The sequence below is a fragment of the Sphaerodactylus townsendi genome, linkage group LG12 (genome assembly GCF_021028975.2).
Source record: "Sphaerodactylus townsendi isolate TG3544 linkage group LG12, MPM_Stown_v2.3, whole genome shotgun sequence".
Taxonomy (NCBI): Eukaryota; Metazoa; Chordata; class Lepidosauria; order Squamata; family Sphaerodactylidae; genus Sphaerodactylus; species Sphaerodactylus townsendi.
Genome location: NC_059436.1, coordinates 20,151,140 through 20,172,288, shown reverse-complemented (window position 1 = coordinate 20,172,288; position 21,149 = coordinate 20,151,140). Strand labels below are relative to the sequence as shown.

General features: G+C 48.8%; 1 protein-coding gene across 2 annotated transcripts in view; it reads left to right on the top strand.

Moving 5' to 3' along the window:
- The first annotated feature begins 2,339 nt into the window (after nt 1–2,339).
- GRIK4 (glutamate ionotropic receptor kainate type subunit 4) overlaps nt 2,340–21,149 on the top strand; it is a 449,540-nt gene continuing 430,730 nt past the window's right edge. For both annotated transcript variants that reach the window (XM_048512834.1, XM_048512833.1), the window contains exon 1: nt 2,340–2,479. The gene's annotated coding sequence lies outside the window, so the exon portion shown is untranslated. The remainder of the gene's footprint in view (nt 2,480–21,149) is intronic.

The window sequence follows — 21,149 nt, the reverse complement described above, 5'->3', positions numbered from 1 at the left end:
AGCATCGGTTGGGAAGCTAATGAAATAAATAAATTCAAAAGTAAAAGATTGATTTTATGTATATTGATACAATAATGCTTTTCTCCCCAATTGGGACCCCAAAATCACTCATAACTATGTTCTCCCCTCGACCATTCTATCCCCACGCTAATCTTGAGGCAGGCTGCCCAGCAAACTTCCGTGGCAGACTTGGGATTTGAACACAGGTCTTTCAGGTCCTCATCTGACATTCTAACCACTGTACCACACTGTGATTCTCTTTGTCTGTGCTTTTCTCTGTTACTTTTGCACATTTATATTTCAGATGCCCTTCAAACAGTTACAGTTTTTATATGCAGTTGACACGGCATTTGGATTAAGCCCAGTCTTACTGGGAAAGGGTGGTGTATAGTATGAATCAAATAAAAGGATAAAATAAACATATAATTTATATATACAAGGTATGTCATTTTCCCTACTCCTCCACCTGAGTGGCAGAGGCCCCAGATGTGTTTCCGCACTCCTACATTCCTGCTGGGAGACCATGGGCTAGTCACAGTTCTCTCTGAACTCTCTCAGCCCCACCTGCCTCACAAGGTGCCTGTTGTGGGGAGAGGAAGGGAAAGGAGCTTGTCAGCCACCTTGAGTCTCCTTACAGTCGAGAAAAGCAGGGGATAAATCCAAACTCTTCTTCTTCTTGCAAAAAGGGCAGGATAAAAACGCACTGGGCAGACAAGGGTGCTTGGGGAATGCCTTCCTTTTACCCAGTGAGGAAAGAAGGAAAAATTTTTTTGCAACTTTCTTGCAAGACTGAAAATGTGCAGCAGCAGGTCCAGGCCGTTGCAACTGCGACCCACGTCCTTAGGAACCCCCCCCCCCCCCACACACACACTTTTCTTCCTCTTCTGTTGACCGCCAGGGGGCACCCGCAGCTCTCTCGACGGAGGCTCTGTTGGCACCAGCCTGTCCGGCGCCTGGCACCGAGACCGGGGGGGGGGGGGTTCTTTCCCTGCTATGACGGGGGTGTTGAGGACGACTGGGAAGGAGGCCCCTGAAGAAAGCTGGAGCCCCTGACCTTCGTTCGCAGCTGTGCACATTCTCCGCCTGGGGTAGCTTCTCTCTCTCGCCCTTCCAAGGCCAGCTGCACCTGTTGAACAACGCGTCGATCTCCTCCGCGCCAGGCTTCTTTCGCATCCGGCCGCTCTCAAGACCCAAGTGCCCCCCACCCTCACCTCATCCTAAAACTGACCACCGTTTCCTTGGAACGACCTCTTTAGAAACGAGCAGGCAGAAATTCGACAGGAGAGCCCCAGATTCCGGTTGTGTTGCTGTTTGTCACGCGGCTGCGAAAGGCTGAAAAGTCTTGGACTTTTCCCTATCCCAGTTCTTGGGGGAAAGGGGGGCTACTGTAGTCTGTGCCCCCTGTCACTGGCCCCCTCCTTCCATGAGGGTCGCCACCTTCAGCCTCCTCCCTCTTCTGTACCTTGAAGAGCCATCCCGCAGCTGAAGCTTTCCCACCCCTTGATCTCACCTGCCAGGAAAAGCTTCACCTGCTGCGGATTTTGGACTCCAGCAGCTGAGACGTCCTCTCTTGCCAGTAGGGTCTTCACTGGCTGGGCCCTTTCTTCCCCCTCCGCCCAGATTTTCTTTGGGGCGGCGGCCGGGCTCAGCACCAACCTGCTTGGCATGCAAAGGGTCCCTGGTTCAACCCCCAGCATATCCAGATAAAAGAACCAGAGGGAAGGTGATGCGAAAGATCCCAGTCTGAGAATTTGGACAGCTGCTGCCTGTCAGAGTAGACAATACCGGCCTTGATGGGCCCAGGACCTGACTCAGTATAAAGCAGCTTCGTGTGTTCATGTGTTCCTCTCCATCACCTCTCTTTCCTTCGGGGGTGCATTCAAGTCCCCCCCCCCCCATCATAGTTGCCTTTCTCCCCGTCCAAGCCCAATAACTCCCCCCTTGCTGTTTCCCTTTCCAACGCCCTCTCCCCCTCCTCCAATTCGCCCCCCCCCCGATTCGAGAAGCAACAAATCAAGAGTTGCCTTTTGCTAAAACGAAATAAAACAAAACCACCTTTTCTTATTGTGATGCTTTTCTGCACTGTTCATACAGCTCGCATTTATTTGCTCATGGCTTCCGACACCCTTTTCTTGCTCGGCTCCTCAGGGGGGAGGACAGAACTTGCCTGAGAGAAAGAGCAAGAAATGGGAGGGGGGGGTTAATTCTTCTCCCCCCCCCCCCCCCCCCCGTGCAGCCAATGATCCCAGCCTTCCACATTTGACCCTCCTTCCGCTTTTCCCCGCACGCTGCAATATCTCGGCTGGCCACCCGGCGGCGCCCTCCCGGCCCTCCCGGCCGCTGCCGGACTCGGTTTTGCAGCTGCTGGTGCCGCCGCCGGATCGCTGCGCTCCGCTTTCCTGCTCGGCTCTTGGCAGCGCCCGCCCGGCTGCGGGAAGAACCCGGCAGCCCCGCACCCCAGCCCCGCGGAGCCCCCCAGGTAGGAGAAGCCGCCGCTGCACGCCCGCCCAGCCCGCACGCCCGCCCGCCCGGCGGTCCCCGACACCTGCCAGCCGCAGCCTTCGCAGGCGCCGCAGCAGCCGCCTCTCGCCGGCGCCTTAGGGGGCGAAGCCAGTGGGTTCCTCTGCCCCCCCACCCCCCATTCTCATCTCCCTGAACGCGAGGGGGTCCATCTGCTTTCTTTCCTCCGGGGGTCCGCACTGGATGCCCTCCCGGTCTCCTCTAATCCAGGGGTCCCTTTTGCAATCCGGGGGTGCTTCCAGAATCCGTGGCCCCTGGTCTCCCCATGCAGAAAGGTTCTCTTGCCTCCCTCCCCCTGCCTTCCCTTCCTGTCCCCTTCCCCAAACTCCCCTCCCCCTGCCCTTTCCAAGTCCTGCAAATCTCCCATCTCTTCCAGTTGCATCCTGGCACCCCCTTTCCCATTCCCATTTCTGGAGTTCCGCCCCATCCCTGAGTCTCTGGGTCATCCTGCCAGGCGAGGCAAAAGAGGAGACCTTTCATGGGACGTGGGTGGGGGGCGGTGGAAAGTCCCCGTAGGGATGGGGGACTTAAGCATCATTGTGCCCTGCTAGATGGATGGGGGAGAGACCCTCGACTCCAGGGACCCCTTCCGGACTTGCTGTGATGCTGTGTTTGGAAAGGCTGCTGCGAAACTCCACTCCGAGGTGGGGTTCTGGCATGTCCAAAATGACTCCCGGTTTGGGACTGGGCTTTTCAAGAGGAAGACCATCGTCGCTCCTAAGGACAGGCGTTGTGGAGGGAGGGGAAAACTCCATTGGGAGTGGAAAGTAATTCTCCCGCACAGGATAGGGGCCAGGAGGAGGAGAGCTGGTGGCCAGCCACAGCATCACCCAAGACGAGTGACGGATGGAAGAGGTGCAGGGTGGGAGTGGAGGAGCCACAGAGGCTGAGCGGGATGGGCAGCATAAGGAAGGGGGTCAGTGGTGGGCAATATCTAAAAAACCCCGAAATGACACAGCCACATTGCCTTTTTCAAGGGAGGAGGAGGGGGTAAATGCAGACTGGTCCTTGGCCAGTGTGAAGCTGTCCTGGCAGGTCTGGCGGAAGTCCCCTTGTCCCGAGTCAGCCTTCCCGGAAAAGCTGATGGTGGAGTTGAGGCGCTCTGCGTATGTGTGCGTGTGTGCCTAATAATTATATTCATAATATGACAACTGTGGATTATTCTCGGTGTACGGGTTGTCTTTTAGAATGTCTGTCTAAATATCACCGATGGCACTCCCATCCATCAATGCGGGCCAAGGATTTCCCCCAGACGTCCAGCTGTGTGTGTCTACTGCTAAAAAACTGGAGCTCTTGCTCTGGCTTTTGGCAGGGAAGGGGGGTGCCACAAATATTCCCAACACCTGTGTGTAATGTTGTAGCATTGCTGCCTTTCCTAAAGTTCTCTTGCAGCTGTTAATTGTTGTTACTAAAGAGAGGAGATCAGGTACAGCCAAATGGGCTACCTGAACCAAAGCACTGATAGTCAATAAAATACCACTGGAGAGGTGTTTTCAGTTTGAAGCAAAGAGGTATGTATTAAGATGGCCCATGAAAGCCTGGGCGATAACATATTTGGCTGAGAGGCTTAGTGAGGGCAGGAGGCCAGACGAAGGATAAGCGCTTTTAATTTGCCTGTTTCTAAGCTGCGTTTGCAATCAAACATAGTAAAGCCACTGTAGAGGCTGGATGTTGCTGAATGGGGTGGGAAAGAGTGGCACGTGCCTTTTGTTATGTGTTGCTGATCATTAAAAAAAGTGACAGTGTGTATGCAGTGTAGAAGTGCGTGTGTGTGTGTGTGTGTGGGGGGGGGGGGATTGGTGTAGAACTGAGACCAAAATCACAGTGGCGAATTACGATGCTGTTGATTAGAAACAGGTATTATCCAGAAACTTGCCTATGGTGTGGTACCTGTCTAGGTAGCTCATTCATCATAGATCATGTTTTATCGGAGAAGGTGGGGGCATGCATACAAATTAGGCTTTGTCAAGAGCCGTGGTGTAAACTGAATGAATGCTACACTCTGGGCAGCATTGCAGGGGGTGGGTTTCTAATGCCAAAAACCTGACTCCATTGAGACGCCTTGTCTGTAGGATCCAAATCAGACGTCTCAATGGAGTCAAGTGCAGATCTCTCATTGCCCAAAGTTTTAATTGAGGATCAGGACCCTAATATCTCCAATGCTGTGGCGAAATTCTGTTTACTTACATGTAAAAATGTAGTCTTGCAATAAGCAAGAAAGCAAGTGTCTTATCATAAAGGATCTTATCTGTTTTATTGTGGCCACGTCCATACTTTATAAGCCTCGTAATTACAAATGTTTACAGTGCTTTTAGTTTTTATGTACTATATTTATACTGCTAGTCTGAGACTGTATTAATTAGCTTTGTTTTGATTTGAGAGTTCTTATCCATCTAACCACAACATCCTTGAAAAGTAGGCCACTGTTACATTCATCAGACGACAAAGAGCTCAGAGAGGGAACAGAGGTTTTCTCGAGCATCTCGTCGGTCGCTGGCCGAGCTGAGATCTGTGCTGGAGGGTGTGCGCTTCGTGTCTTGTATCCACCGCACGGCTCCCGTAAGAGAAATGTGCACTCTGTGAGTGACGGCAGGACAGTGACGCTGTCCTTTTAGACAGGTTTGCCGCAGACGCTCGACATTTCTGCCTGTCGGTCCGGTTTGCTGTCCCCCCCCCCCGCCCCGAATTGGCAGGTCGCATCCTTCAAGGTCGTGACCCCTGGGGAGATTTAATCTAATATGCAAACTCCCCGCTGCCAGCCTTGTCTGAATTTTCCGCTGTTTTCCTCCTTCCCTGTGGCGAAGAGAGCCGCTGCCTAGAGACCCAGCACTGTGTCGTGCCTCGCAGCTGTTGGCGGGAGACCGACTGCGTTTGCCCAGGGTTTCTTGCAGCATCCACCAGCCGCGGAGGACTGTCGTTGGAGAGCCATTTCCAGGGCTAGACCCCGGTGGGTGGCTTCTTGGATTAAAGTCCGCCTGAAGCACATAGGGGATGCAATGTGAAAAGGTGTTGCTGCGATGTACCTCCTTTAGGTATTTAAAAGAGGAGTGTTTAGGTGAAGGATGAGTGGGGATTGTGCAGGTTTGGAAAACAGGAGGTGGGTCGGGAGGAAACTCTGAGTAGAGTATCCTCCGTTTATACTTTGGGACTGGCAGAAACTTGCTGGGTGATCGTAGACAAACCCCAGCCTCTCAGTGTCCACTCATGCCTACATATGGCAGCCAAGAAAGCCAATGCAATTCTGGGCTGTATCAATAGGAGTATAGATTGAGAGATGTAATTGTACCCCTCTATTCTGCAATATTGTGTACAGTTCTGGGCACCGCAATTCAGGAAGGATATTTACAAGTTGGAACGGGTCCAGAGGAGGGCAACCAAAACGGTCAAAGGTTTGGAATCCGTTCCCTACGAGGAGAGGCTTAGGAAGCTGGTTTGGTGAAGAGAAGGTTTCGAGGTGATGTGATAGCCATGTTTAGATATTTGAAGGGATGTCATATTGGTGAGGGAGCAAGCTTGTTTTCTGCTTCTCCACAGACTAGGACTGGGGTTCAAGGTGAAGGAAAAGAGATTCCACCTAAACATCAGGAAATACGTTCTGACTGTCAGGGCTGTTCAACAGTGGAATGTACTACCTCAGAGTGTGGTGGAGTCTCCTTCTTTGGGGTTTTTTAAACAGATGCTGGATGGCCATCTGTCAGGAGTGCTTTGATTGTGTGTTCCTGCATAGCAGGGGGTTGGGCTGGATGGCCCTGGTGGTTTCTTCCAACTCTATGATTCTAATGTATTCCATTCTACATTTGGCCTTTTGATTGTGGGGATGGAAGCTAGAGTTGCCAACCTCCAGGCAGCACCTGGAGATCTGCTATGATAATTGCTGTCCAGATGACAGAGATCCGTTCCCCTGGAGAGAGAAAATGGCTGTTTTTAGAGGATGGCTTGTATGGTATTATACCTTGTTGCAGCCCCTTCTTTCCACAGACCACAGTCCTCTTTCCACAGACCCCGTCACCATCTCCAAATCTCCAGGTGTTTTGCTGGCAACAATAACATAGGTTCTTAAAGGTTCTAAAGCAGGGGTGTCCAACTCTGGCCATGGCAGGGGCTGATGAGACTCGTAGTCCATGAACATCTGCAGGGCCAGAGTTGAACATCCCTATTCTAAAGATATTGCTCAGAAATTCCCAATTCTGTTCAGCTTGTGGGACCTTTTGGAATTGAGGAGGGGGTGTGGGCATCTCCATAAAATGGAGACCACCGAGAGTTAGGACAGTTAAGAAAACGGTGGCGGCTTTCAAGTCACTCATTTTCCTTCTATAGAGACAGCTGTTTTTGTGAGAGAGGAACAGTTTGGGCTTATCCCTTGCTTTTCTCAACCGTAATGAGTCTCAAAGTCCTTCCCTTCCTCTTCCCACAACAAACACCTTGTGGGGCAGGTGGAGCTGAGAGAGTTCTGAGAGAACTGTGACTGGCCTAAGGTCACCCAGCAGGCTTCATGTATAGGAGTGGGGAAACAAACCCAGTTCACAGATAACAGTCCACTGCTCCTGTGGAGGAGTGGGGAAATCAAACTCTGTTCTCCAGATTAGAGCTCTTAACCATCACACCGTGCTTCCTTCTCAGTTCTTTGGAATCACCCGCTGGTCCAATGTGGTGAAAGAAAGGCTGGACTGTCTCTTCTTCACTCTTGAGAAAAAGCAAATGGCTGACAGGAAAACTGTGCTGTCCGAGGGCATTATGTTAGTCAAAGAAATTTAGAGTTGCCAACCTCCAGATAGGACCTGGAGATGATGAAGAAGAAGAGTTGGATTTATATTCCCCCTTTCTCTTCTGTAAGGAGACTCAAAGGGGCTGACAAACTCCTTTCCCTTCCTCACTCACAACAAACACCCTGTGAGGTGGGTGGGGCTGAGAGAGCTCCAAAGAACTGTGACTAGACCAAGGTCACCCAGCTGGCATGTGTTGGAATGCATAAGATAATCTAGTTCGCCAGATAAGCCTCCACAGCTCAAGTGGCAGAGCGGGGAATCAAACCCGGTTCTCCAGATTAGAGTGCACCTGCTCTTAACCACCACACCGCGCTGGCTCTCCCACTATTACAGTTGATCTCCACACTGCAGAGATCAGTTCGTCTGGAGAAAGTGGCTGCTTTGGAGGGGGTCCGGTATGGCATTATACCCTGCTGCGGTCCCTTCCTGCCCAACCCCCACCCTTCCCAGACTCCATCCCAAAATCTCCAGCAATCTCCCAACCCAGAGGTGGCAACCTATCGATATGACTGAAATTATGCAAACTGTATAGAAAACAGTGTGGCTGTTGTTTTGAAATGAAGGATGTAATGAGTGCAGTCCCCTCCTTTCCCAGTTCAAAACCCCACCAGATGGCATCAACTGGAATAAATGTGTCAGTTTCTGGCGTTGCACGCGTTAAATCATTAGTTCAAATTAGCAGCCCTCTCCGGCGCATAAACGCTTTAGAGTTCTTCTCAAAATAACTTAATGTAGATGAAATCTTGGAACTGGGCTGCGTTTAGTGCTGGAATTAATATGCCGAAGTCACCTGTTCCCAAAAGGAAAATTATTTTGTACTAATGGACCAGCCTGGGCTTTCTCACTGTGGTTCCTTCAGGCCACCTAAGTATTATGGACATGGCTTCTTTGGGGGCAAGGAAAACGGTCGAGAGTCAAGGACACCCTTGCTTTGCCCGCTACAATAATGTTGTCTGAAATTGTGCAGCCGTAGAATAAATTGGATGAGAAGAAGCACATGGGTTCACAAACACAAACAAAGAACCTTTAATGGCATTACAACATTATATACATAGATCCACTTAACCCAATAGAGGGAAGCTAAAATAAATGGACAGGTAGAGAAGGCTGATGTTCAGGATCTGCTCCTAAAGCGTTGTTTTATATACAGGTCCAAAAATTTGGTGACTGCATCGTTTACATCACTACTGGAGCTGTCCAACAGAAAGGTGATCTTTTGCAAGTCAGATGCATACTCTTTTTTGAGTAGCAGAGGTGACAGGTGTTTGACTCTAGGTCCTGTGTAAAGTGGACAATAAAGTAGAATATGATCTATAGAGTCTACACAGTTCCCATTGCATATGCATAGCCTTAGGTGGTAAGGGGTTTTAATGTATCTCCCTGTCGATACGGCTGATGGAAGGGCATTACAACGGACCCAGCATCATTGCTCTCTCTGTGAGCCTGGGCTTGCGATTATCTGGTGCAGGTATTGAGCCCCCTTATTACCAGTGTAGGTGATGCCTAGAGCTAAAGGAGAGCAAGTCCTGGAAGCCTTTTCGAATAGGGTCTGACGTTCCTGGTCAAACAACCTTCTCCTCAGAAGCTGGAAAGTCTCTTTAGAAGGTAGCAACACATGGGTTCATTTTGTTTCGGCGATGCTTTTTCACGTTGGCGGTAAACATTGGGTAAGGCATAGGTGTCAAACTCGTGGCCCTCCAGATGTTATGGACTACAGTTCCCATCATCCCCTGCAGCATGATGCTGGCAAATGATGATGGGAACTGTAGTTCATAACATCTGGAGGGCCACAAGTTTGACACCTGTGGGGTAAGGGAATGAAGGGATGGAAAAGGCATGGAGGTTTTTCAAAGTTTTTTCTAGATGCATTCACAAGGGAGCGTTTCGTAATCAGGGGACGGGCTGTGACTCAGGGGCAGAGCCTTTGATTTATGTCCGGAGGGTCCCAGGTTCGATTTCTGGCATCTCCCTTAAAAAGACGAGGTGGGAGGTGATTTGAAAGACCTCTTTGCCTGGGACCTTGGAGAGCGGCTGCCAGTCTGAGTGGGCAATGCTGACTTTAATGGGCTGAGGGCTTGACTCAGTATAAAGCAGCTTCATGGGTAAGTAGAAGAAGGAGAAGAAGAAGAAGAGTTTTGGATTTATATCCCCCCCTTTCTCTCCTGCAGGAGACTCAAAGGGGCTTACAATCTCCTTGCCCTTCCCCCCTCACAACAAACACCCTGTGAGGTAGGTGGGGCTGAGAGAGCTCCGAGAAGCTGTGACTAGCCCAAGGTCACCCAGCTGGCGTGTGTGGGAGTGTACAGGCTAGTCTGAATTCCCCAGATAAGCCTCCACAGCTCAGGCGGCAGAGCTGGGAATCAAACCCGGTTCCTCCAGATTAGATGCATGAGCTCTTAACCTCCTACGCCACTGCTGCTCCTTGTGACTACTTCCCCCCCAACCCCCCCCCCCGCACTAAAACAACTCTGATCTAAAACAAATGGGAAGGGCTCCTGCTTCCCTGATCGAGAGCTTGGAGCACCTTGCTTGTGTGGCTCGGCGGAAGCTCTTGACAATTTTTAGTTTAGCAAGCAATTAGAGCAATTACAAGCAATTAAAGGTGGAAGAGATACGAGAGAAGTTCATAAAATGAAGTATCATGGGGTGAAAATTGATAGGATTTGGAGAACCGGCGGGGTGTAGCGATTGGGGTATTAGACAAGATCTGGACGACCCATGTTCAAATCCTGACTGTGACATTGAGAGTGTCTTGCACTCTCAGCTTGCCTACCTGAAAGGGTTGTTGTAAAGTGAAGGAGAGGAGAACAATATGTCAGCTGCTTTGCCTGCCCATTGGAGGAAAAGGCAGGATAGAAATGAAGGAAATACGGGAATAAACAATTTTTCTCCCTCTCCCCGAGATACTAAGACAAGGGTATTCTATGAAGATGACTGATTAGATTCAGGACACTAATGCAAATTTGATTAATTTGTTTAAATCCCTGTTGGGCTTAGCAGAAGACATGGAAGAGAAGTCTAGCAATTGCTATTAGCCATGATGGTTTGGTGAAGCTTCCATGTTTCATGGTAGTCTATCTCTGTGGATAGGAAGGGCATAGGGGAGGTTTGGACCTCTCTGCTACTGCTTCTGGGACACCAGTGGGCCACTGTGGGGGGCAGGAGGAGGGGGGCTAGATCCTGTACAGTTTGATCCATCTGAGTGGTCCTTATGTCCCATTGCCAATGGCTGTATGGAGACTCTGTTGACTCTTGATCGAGGGCGGGGGTCTCCAATCCTGTTGAGCTTGTGGGCACCTTGGGAATTCTGACACAGGGTGATGGGCAAATGATCGCTGCAAAATGATTGCTGCAGCAAGTGGAGTCAGCCCTTAAATTATTGCTGCGGTTTACCCTCAGTCACACTGGGAATATCCTGGCGTCGTAGCGGCAGCTGCTGCCAAAGCATCATTTTTTAAAAAATCTGTGCTGCCAATCAGACGCCTTGCTGGGAACCCCCCCTCCCCCATCTGATCCTGCCTATTTTCTAAAAACACTTTGTGGGCACCAGGAAAGTGCCTGGAGGTACTGATGGGCAGCCCGTTGGGGATTTCTGGTCTGGGAGAAGTTCTGGCGAGTGCAGCCCTCTGATGAACAGACACAGCCATAAACGAGTTGGGGTCTGATTCGGTTTTGTCTGCCACAGATGCACCTGGCTCTAGGGAAGCTGCTCCCTCTGTGTCTTAGCCCTACTCCTGCAAAATAACAGTGGTCGTTTCCCCACTTACCTGCTGCTGCGCGCTACTCTCCCCAAGTAGTGCGGGGTCCCCCGACACTCCCCACTACAGGGGCGGTGACAACGCAGCCGCTGCCACGCCCCCTCAGCGTGAGTCATTCCCGGCGCTCCTTGAAACGGCGCCTTTTGATGACGTGCGGGGTCGTGGGGAAGCCCACGAGCACGCCAGAAATGACACGCGCTGGGAGTAGCGCGCAGCAACCTTTGGTCAAGGTAAGTGGGGAAATGACCAGTGGTCATATTGGCCTACCATATAGGGGTGTACTTAGGATCACTGAATGGGTGTCTGCATGAAGTGCTGTGAGCATTCTGAAGGACCACGGAAACACTGGCTTGTTTTCGTGTTCCAATTACCTGCTGAAGTTGGAACAGCTTTAATGAGATTGCCGTTTCTCAGAGACCCACGGTACAAACAGCCCTCCCCCCTGCAAAAAGGCATACACTGAAAATGTTATGTCGGCAAGCAACTTTCAAGGGGGAGGGGGAAGAAGAGGGTTTGGCATTCATGACTTTGTTTGGCTTTAACTGGAATTTTTTAAACCATTATTTTAAGTTGCCTTGAACCATGAGGAAAGGCAGGGTATAAATGGTTGGTGACTAAATACTACGGAGACACGCATTTGCTTAGAAATTGGTTGATTACGGATGAGAGCCGCGGGGTGTGGAGTGGAAAGCTGCAGTGCTGGAGAAGGCAACGGCAAACCACGCCGTAAACATTGTCTGCCTGTTAAACGTTGTGATGTGACGTCTCGCCCCGTGGGTCAGAAAGGACCCGGTGCTTTCAGAAGAAGCTACCTGGGGAGTTGTTGGGCTGTGTGTTGGTCCAACTGGGCAGAGGAACTGCGACACAACACAGAAGCAACTTCCGGAGCAGTTGTCATGAGAAGCTATGATAGCCAAGGTCTTAAAAAGAAGGCAGATGTGGCTAAGGCTGTCAGCTGTGATGGCTAAATAGAAACCTCCACTTTCAGGGGCAGTGTATCTTTACATTCCAGGTGCTGGGAGACAAACAGCAGGGAAAGCTGTTGTTTTCGTGCCTTCTTGTGGGTGTCTTGCTGTCCTGTGGTTGACCATTGTGGGAAACAGGATGGGTCTGAATGGGAGCAGTGGTGGCGTAGTGGTTCAGAGCAGGTGTACTCTAATCTGGAGGAACCGGGTTTGATTCCCCGCTCTGCCGCCTGAGCTGTGGAGGCTTATCTGGGGAATTCAGATTAGCCTGTACACTCCAACACATGCCAGCTGGGTGACCTTGGGCTGCTAGTCACAGTTCTTCGGAGCCTCTCAGTCCCACACAACTCACAGGGTGTTTGTTGGGGGGGGGGACTTCTTCTTCATCATCATCATATAGATATATACTTTAGATGCAGGGCAGTTGTGGCTTCCTGGCATTGCACAAAACTGGGTTTGCTGTTGGGTGATGTACGGCCTGGCTGATGTAATCTCATCTTGCAGGTGGGAAATGCACAGGACTGCTTTGATTGTCCCTAATTCTCCCCTTCAGCATTTTCAAATGTCAGGAGTCGATGTGAGTTCATGCGGCCCTGGAATAACAACTCCAAGCTGCCCACGAGGCCGTAGGACAAAAAAAAAAAAGCCCTTTGCAATCCCGAGCTCTTGTAGGAAAATATAGAGGGAGCATACCATGCTGGCAGAGGCCCTGTGCTTTCACCAGGTATATGGCATTCAGGTGCTGCAGCTTAGGAAGGCATCACCTGTGGAATTCCTGCCTATCCCACACCTGCTGGAAGCACCAACACCGCCCACCAGTTCAAACATGCCTCCTGAATTAGTGCAGCTCCAAAGATAAAAAACATTGGGCGTCCTCCCCCACAGCCCTCTCTGCTCTGTTAGCTGTTTGACTCCTGCGCCCTCCCGGTTCTCTCCCCACTCCCGTCCCACTCCTTTCCTGCTCCAAATGGTCACGGGCAAGTTTTAACCGAAGATTGAAAGCCCCTCCTAAAATAACAAGCCGCGGGCTGGAATCAAATTAATGTGATTCACAGCTCCTCTGGTGGAAGGAGAGGCTCCGCAGATGCATTGGGGTGAGGACAAAGAGGGGATTTATATACCGAACCTCCTCTCCCGTAGCCTGCCACCCGTCAGCAAACTTTGTGGTTGAAGGAGATTTTCTGGCCAGTGGCTGTCACTGTCGATAAGGAACGGTGTCAGGAGCAGAGATTCTTGTTATTCCTTTGGGGGTGGGGGAGGGAGGAGAGTGAACGGCAGAGATGACAGTGGAAGAAAAATGGATGCGGTTGTTAATCTCTAAGCACAGAAGTGCTGGGGCCGGTCAGCTTTGAAACCCCCTTTCTTGACTTAGGTCACCCCAATTCAGGGGTCCCCAACTTTTTTTTCACTCGCGTACTCGTTGGCAACCCATTTCCCTAAAATTGTACCCCCATATTACCAAACCCATTGTGCACCCCCCAAAAAACTCTGTCGTGTGTCCCTGGGGGTATGTGTACCCCAGGCTGAGAACCAGGGATCTAAGAGATCCAGATTCAAAGTCCCAATCCATCTGGGAAACTTGGGCCAGATTATCTACCTCACAAAGCCTGCCTTACCTACCTCACAGGGTTCTTGTGAGCATAAAATAAAGCAGAGAATGATGTAAGGGTTTTTTTGGTTCCCGTTGAGAAAAAAGGTAGACTGTCAATGAATTGAATAAATAAATAGTAAGTGTTCACTGGTCACCAGTGGATGTGGCTCTCTTTCTCCCATTTTATCCTAACAACAACCCTGTGAGGTAGGTCAAACTGAGAAAAATTGACTGGTCCATGGACACCCTGCACAAGTTTCCTAGAACAGTCTGACATTCCTGCCCCCATATCCATGGTGGCGAACCTTTGGCACTCCAGATGTTATGGGCTACAATTCCCATCAGCCCCTGCCAGTATGTTGTAGTCCATAACATCTGGAGTGCCAAAGGTTTGCCACCACCATGCCGCTGCTCCTGGAAATAGATTTACCAATATCCAGTTGGTGGCAGGAGACTTCCAGCTAGTGCAGCTGACCTCCAAGTGACAGAGATCTGTTCCCCTGGAGAAAATGGCCACTTTGAAAAGCTCACCCCAAAATCTCCAGGCATTTCCCTGGAGATCCTTTGGGATCCCTTTCCTCCAAACCAGGAGCTTCCAAAATCTCCAGCTGGCCCTCAAGAAAACCCACAAGCTCTGCACCTTTGCCTTCAGACAGGTTCTCAAACAAAGCCTTCGCTTTTTCAGAGGTGTTGAGAGCAGGTGGACTCTAAGAGCATGGTGTAGTGGTTAAGAGCAGGTGGATTCCAGTCTGGAGACCCGGGTTTGATTCCCCACTCCTCCACCTGAGTGGCAGAGGCTTATCTGGTGAACCAGATGTGTTTCCGCACTCCTACACTCCTGTTGGGTGACATTCAGCAAGTTAAAGTTCTCTGAGAACTCTCTCAGCCCCACCTGCCTCACAAGGTGTCTGTTGTGGGGAGAAGGAGGGAAAGGAGCTTGTAAGCCACCTTGAGTCTCCTTACAGGACAGAAAGGTGGGGTGCAAATCCAAACTCTTCTTCTTCTTTGATTCTTGTGAAGCTATAGCAAGAGAACAGAAGTTTTATTGTCTCTGGTTAAAGTAGCAACCCAGCGGGATATTTCTTCTGTTGATGAAGCAGAAAGAAAGGAGATAGTAGCCCGGAAGCAGACACAAACTCCAAGCCATGGAGCCGAAGCGGGAAGGAGAAGCATGCTTGGAATTAGTTAGTGGTGGAGGGCTTAAGTGAAAAGGAGAATTTAATAGGATAAGAAATCAATAAAGTGGGACGGGCAGTTGAAAATTTAGGGGCAGCAGACACTGGGAGGGTAGTTAATATGAGAGTTTAAATAATTGGGCTAACAATGGAACAAGTATTTCAGATGAGCAGCTGTAGGCCTGATTTTGACAAATTAGGTTCAAATCAAGGACTGAGGACTGATTTCAAGTGCTTGTGGAACCGGAGGGTGGGGAGTTGCGGTCCAAAGGAATACGACACTTTGTCAGACGTCAGTTAACCGGGTTGCTGAAATATACCACCAACAGATTCTTATACATTCCTTGCCAGTGGACTGTATTAGCGCAGGTTGGAAGAAATAGAATATTTGTTACGCCATGCAAAAAATAAATGTCATGCATTCAAAACTACAGAGTCTTATTTCTTTGATGTGACGGTCTTCTTTGCAGGGGGTCTTCTTTGCAGGTCCCGTCCACAGGGGAGTTTTTCAAATATCCAGTTTTCCCCAACTCTAAGATACGTGGCTGCTGATTTTGTGGATCTGCTCTGAACTTGGCATTTGTGACTCAGACCAATGAGCTGTTGGTGGAGATATTGCTCCCTGTGGATCAGTTCAGTGGACAGAGCTGCGTTGCCTTTCTTTGGAAATAAAAAAAAAAGTGTGTTGGGGGGACGGCCGCAATTGATTTTATGGATTAAGCAAATCCTTTAAAAAACCCTGTTGTGCTCGGCATCCTTGCAGAATCCTGTGATGATGAGTTCCACAGGCCGATCACATAGGACCGTGGTGGCGAACCTTTGGCACTCCAGATGTTATGGACTACAATTCCCGTCAGCCCCTGCCATGACCATGCTGGTAGGGGCTGATGGGAATTGTAGTCCATAACATCTGGTGTGCCAAAGGTTTGCCACCACTGACATAGGATGTGAAGTAGCAGCTCCTGCTATTTGCTTTGTGTCTCAGAGGGATACACTTAGGGTTGCCAATCTCCAGGTGACACCTGGAGATATCTCACTATCACAACTGTCCTCCAAATCATGAAGTTCAGTTCCCCTGGAGAAAATGACTGTTTGTGGAGGGTGGACGTAGCATTATACCCTGCTGAGGTCTCTCCCCCTCCAAACCCCTCCCTCCTGAGGCTCCACCCACAATTCTACAGGGATTTCCCAACCCAGAACTGTCAGCCCTTAGATCAGTGGTGGCGAACCTTTGGCACTCCAGATGTTATGGACTACAATTTCCATCAGCCCGTTCCAGCATGGCCAATTGGCCATGCTGGCAGGGGCTGATGGGAATTGTAGTCCATAACATCTGGAGTGCCAAAGGTTCGCCACCACGGCCTTAGATACATCCTTGGGTCTGTCACAGAAGCAGAAATTCCTATTTTGCCAGGTTCAAATTGGGATTGAGTGCTGGAACAGCTGAATTCATTCATTGGCTTTGGGGAAAGGCTGGAGTTGATACCCTTATTACAGAAACTTGACATTATTGTATTTGGGATCCCCTGTGTGTGCATTATTCATTGTTTTGTTGTTGTTATTTATAATATGTATACTTTGTTGTTGAGTGAGAGTTGTGGTTCTGTTATATAAATGTTTTAATTATTTTAATTAAAAATAGAGTTTTAAAGTTTGCACTAGAGCCAAACAGGTTCTTTGCCCTTCTGTAAATTAGATACTGTATCTGGCTCATTATATATACAGTGGTACCCTGGTGTTTGCTGGTAATCTGTCCGGCGATGGTCGGCAAACACCGAAAACGGCGAACACTGAGGCACGGCGTTTGCGTACATGCAATGCCATTTGCATACATGCAATGCCATTTGCGTAGCCTCAGAAGTCGGTGGAAACCAAGGCTATCAACGACTTCCAAGTGCAGAAGATGGTGGCTGGTGGTCGGCGAACACCGAAAACAGCAAAAACTGAAGGCAACGAACACCGAGGTACCACTGTATTTTTTTTGAAAGGCTGGAGTTCCCCAGAAAAATTATGCATTCCAAACTAGCTGCTTTTGATGAAGTTACTTCAGGGGTCCCCAACCTTTTTGAATCTGCAGACCCCTTTGGAATTCTGGCACAGGGTGGTGGACGCAACTCCAAAATGGCTGCCACAGAAGTCCAGTTAGAACATTGTCATGATTGCATCACCGCTCACAGCAGAGAGATGCATCTTCTTGTAGGAGCTTCCAGAGCCTAAGGAATTCACTGACAATAGTGATCCTATGTATGTTTGGGGCGAGATAACACATGAAAGATTGCTGACGAAGGGGAGAGACTGATCTCCTACAAAACAGGATTGCCTCCGGACACCTACCTTTTTTGGAATGGTTTGGATCTGATCATTAGGACTGTTCAGATTCCATCGTTTTCCCAGGACTGGATTGAGTTTCTTTGCATGGACTGTAATTCTGCTGTCATCTTGTAAACTGATAACGTATCTTACAGCATGTAGATGCTTATATTTAGTCTTGAGCTGTTGTTGTGCTTTTATGTAATAGAGATTGCACATTATTTCATACACATGTACCTTATTCATCAGCAGTACGTGTTTCTTTGACAGCCATTGAATAGTGATTTGGGTTCCTTTTGCCCTTCTTTGTAAGTCTGGCACCACAGGAGTCTGCTGGGGGGGGGCACATGTACAGAGAAAGCGTAAGTTCAGGAGAGAAGTGGGTTAGTTTTTTAAAAATGCCCTGGGAAAGGGGAATCAAAGGGAATAAAACAAACCCTATGGTGTTTGTCGTCACAGAAATAACATTTTAAAAATTTGCCATGGGTACCACATTAGGGACCCTCCAGGATGCTTGGTTGGAGGAACACTTGACTCCGCCTGCTGACTGTGATCCTTTGTGCCCTTTGACTAACTGTGACACCGGGCATCATTTGATGCTCAAAGAATATCTGAAGATTCCCTTGTGAGGCAGTTCAGGTGCAGAAATAGCCGCAGATCCCTGTTTATTTGGCTATAAATCCTGGCTAATGAAAATGTGATCCTAATTGTGGAGTTCAGCACACGGCCTTAGACCATGCAGACGGAACTTGGCGTGCTACAAGAGATTAGCAGAGTTGCAAAATCTACTTGTTTCTAATGAGCTCTTTTAACTGCCCGGATATTAACTTGCTGTATGGTACGCTGGGCACGGATTGGAGGAGCAATTTACGAGATGAATAAGAACTGCTTTTTAAAGGAGGGCTCGCTTTGGTGCCCACGGAGTAGTCAGTAACTCTAAATTTAGTTGTCTGGAAAAAAAATAAGAGCAGGGGGTGTGCGGAGGAGACGTGCCGGGCCAAGACTGTTTTGCTGCAGTTGCTCCCATTGCTAACAAGTGGGTTTCCATTGGCGTGGTCCCCGAACCTGTTTGTGGTTTGAATGATGCGTAAAGATGCCAGGAGCAGCTGGTTTGTTCCCTGGAATGTCAATCTTGGCTTTGTTGACGCCATCTTGGATTTCCCTCCATGCCTATAAGGCAACTCCACACACATGAACGATGATCTACTTAGAACATTTGTGGTCTGCCTCTGCCGGAAGTGACTGTGGTACTTTTAAGTCACATTCCCACATCACTGCAATGCTCTACCCCACTTACCTGCTGGAATCAAACTGTTTGTCCAGCTCAGAGCAAGGCCAAGCAGTGGCGTAACGTCAGTGGGAACATGGGGTATCCCATGTCTTTGGCCGCACACCATTTAGCCTTAGCCATGTGTTCCTGTCTCTTATATTGTGTAGCATGAAGTAGGTATAAAAGCCAGGCCATGAATTCCTCCTTCATGGGATTATTTCACTCACACAATAATCCACTGAAGGGAGGGGCAAGGTGCCTGCGAACCTCTCCCGTTTTTAAGGGTGGGTAGGGTGGGTGCTTGTGATTTTAGATTGTTTTTGGGTTTCTAGGGTGGGGTTTCATTATGACTTTACCATTGTTGTATGAGATTTTTATGGCTTTTATTGTAACTCGCCCTGAGCCGTGGGCAGGGAATAAATGTAAATAAATAAATTAATACATTAAGAAGTTCCCAAAATCTATATCGATGACACACACACACACTGCATGAATAAGTATGTACTGAGTTCTTCTGTTCCTAAAACAGCCGGCCCGGGCCAGGAGCCTGCTGGGCGCTCCTGACCTGTCACCGAACAGTGCTGGCTCACACCATTCTGTCATGGGAGCTGCCGGCACCTCCCCATGTGACAGAATATATTACTTTCTATATGTGTGTATTGGAAAATAGTCCATCTTTAACCACTGAGGAAGTCTAGTGGTGGAAACGCATATGATCTTAACTTAATCATTTGAGACTGACATCAACTGTGTATGCTGTTGTAAAGCTAGCAATTTGTATTTCAGAGCTGAAATGTTTTTAATTTTGCGTTTTGTGTACACTTTATGTTGGATTTTATTTTTGTAACATAACTCCTGTGAATCAGCGCCTGCTAGTTGAGATGGACCACTGCTCTGATCCAGCAGGGCTCTTCTGTTCTTATCATAAATCCCAGCTGTTGGGATGGGCAATCAAATGCGTTCAAGGATATCCTGCTCTACACTTTGTGATTCCTTGGGTTGTCTTGCATCCATGGACAGATGATCCAAACCACCCAGACAGATGATCCAAACCACCCAGACAGGTGTGCGTGTTCTGTGCTATGTGGCCATGGTCTGGTGTCAAGCCCTGGATCTGGACCCATGTCAGACTCAGTGATTTCAGTCAGAAGCCTTTATTGGCAGACAGCAGCATAGCCTTAGAAGAAGCCAGTTCTAAACACTGGCTCTTCTAGCATCCTTTTTGTGCCTCAAAGGTGCCCCCCTTCCCTTCCTTCCTTCCCCAGAAGTATCAAAGCAAAGCATTACAAAACAGGAATGTGACAATCGTTCGTTCTCAAGCTGACAGGAAGGGCTATCAGCCCAACTTGCGCTTGGGCACAATCTAAATACTAGAGGTTACAAAGTACAAGGGCAGCAGGAAGTTGCAAGTAGGGAAAACACATTATTATTACAGAAACCAGAGCCACCTGACATCTCGTAGTTTTTGCTCCCAACATTTCACTTACATCTATGGCTGGCATCTTCAGAGACAGGTCATGGAAAGGTGTGTTTCTCTCCATGACATGCTTTGGACAATGCCAGCCATAGATGTGTGCAAAATGTTAGGAGCAGACCCCGGCCCCATGACCAGGAAAACTCTCAACAGCCTGTTGATTCTGGCTGTGAAAGCCTTTGCCAGTACACCACCCAGACACCTAGATTCACGCAGTTAAATCAATGCACAATCTTATTTATAAGTGATCAATGCAACAGTGTTCCATTTCAGTTCAGGGAGCTGCGCTGAAGGTATTTAATGAGGGAAACCATTTGTCTTGGCTCAGCAGCGCAGATGAATAGCGTGTTATCTGCTGCGGTGTCTCAAAGCCCATTACCCAAGTCAGGAGAAAGTGTGCGGATGGTTTACAACCCTCTCGTTGGCTCCGAACACTCTCGGGTGGGACGTGGCTCCAATTAATGTTTGATTAAAAATCTGCATTTTGGAAGCCTGATTAATGAATTGATGGTGTCGCTGAGCCGGTTAATGATTTGAGCCTTATTAGTCATGTTGCCTCCAATGAAAAGGTTAATTAGGTGCAGCAGAGGGACTCTATGTCATGCGAGCAGCTTTGGGTAAGACTTACATAATTTAGATACCCTCTCTGTACACTCTAGACAGGACCTTCCTGTGTTAAACAGGTTGCTGGACTGCATGGATCTCTGGTCTGATGGATAGAAATTGGCAGCATCCTGGTGGGCTCTGGCGATTACAGTGGATCTTAGAGATCTGCTCCCTTACAGAGATCAGCTATTACAGTTGGCATTAGTTATTTAATTAATTTATTCATTGCATTTAATATGCTGCCCCTCCCTCTTTGGACTTGGCACAGCGTACAGCATTTACGGAATCATAGAGTTGGAAGAGACCACATGGGCTATCTAGTCCAACCACCTGCCATGCAGGAAGACACAAGCAAAACGCGTGTGACAAGCCTCCCTTTAAAAACATCCAAAGAAGGAGACTCCACCACTCTCTGAGGCAATGAATTCCACTGTTGAACAGCCCTGATCTTCAAGAAGTTCTTCCTAATGTTTAGGTGGAATCTCTTTTTCTGCACCCTGAACCCATTACTACTTGTCCTAGTCTCTGGAGCAGCAGAAAACAAGCTTGCTGCATCTTCAACTTGACATCTCTTCAAATATTTATACGGGGCTATCATGTTATTGTTACTGTTATATTACCATTTAAAACAAGAATACCCAGGGGGTCCTTAAGAATGAAATCAAAGTTGGAAATTGGAAGTTGGAGAAGGAGGCCTAGAAGGTTAACTGAGGC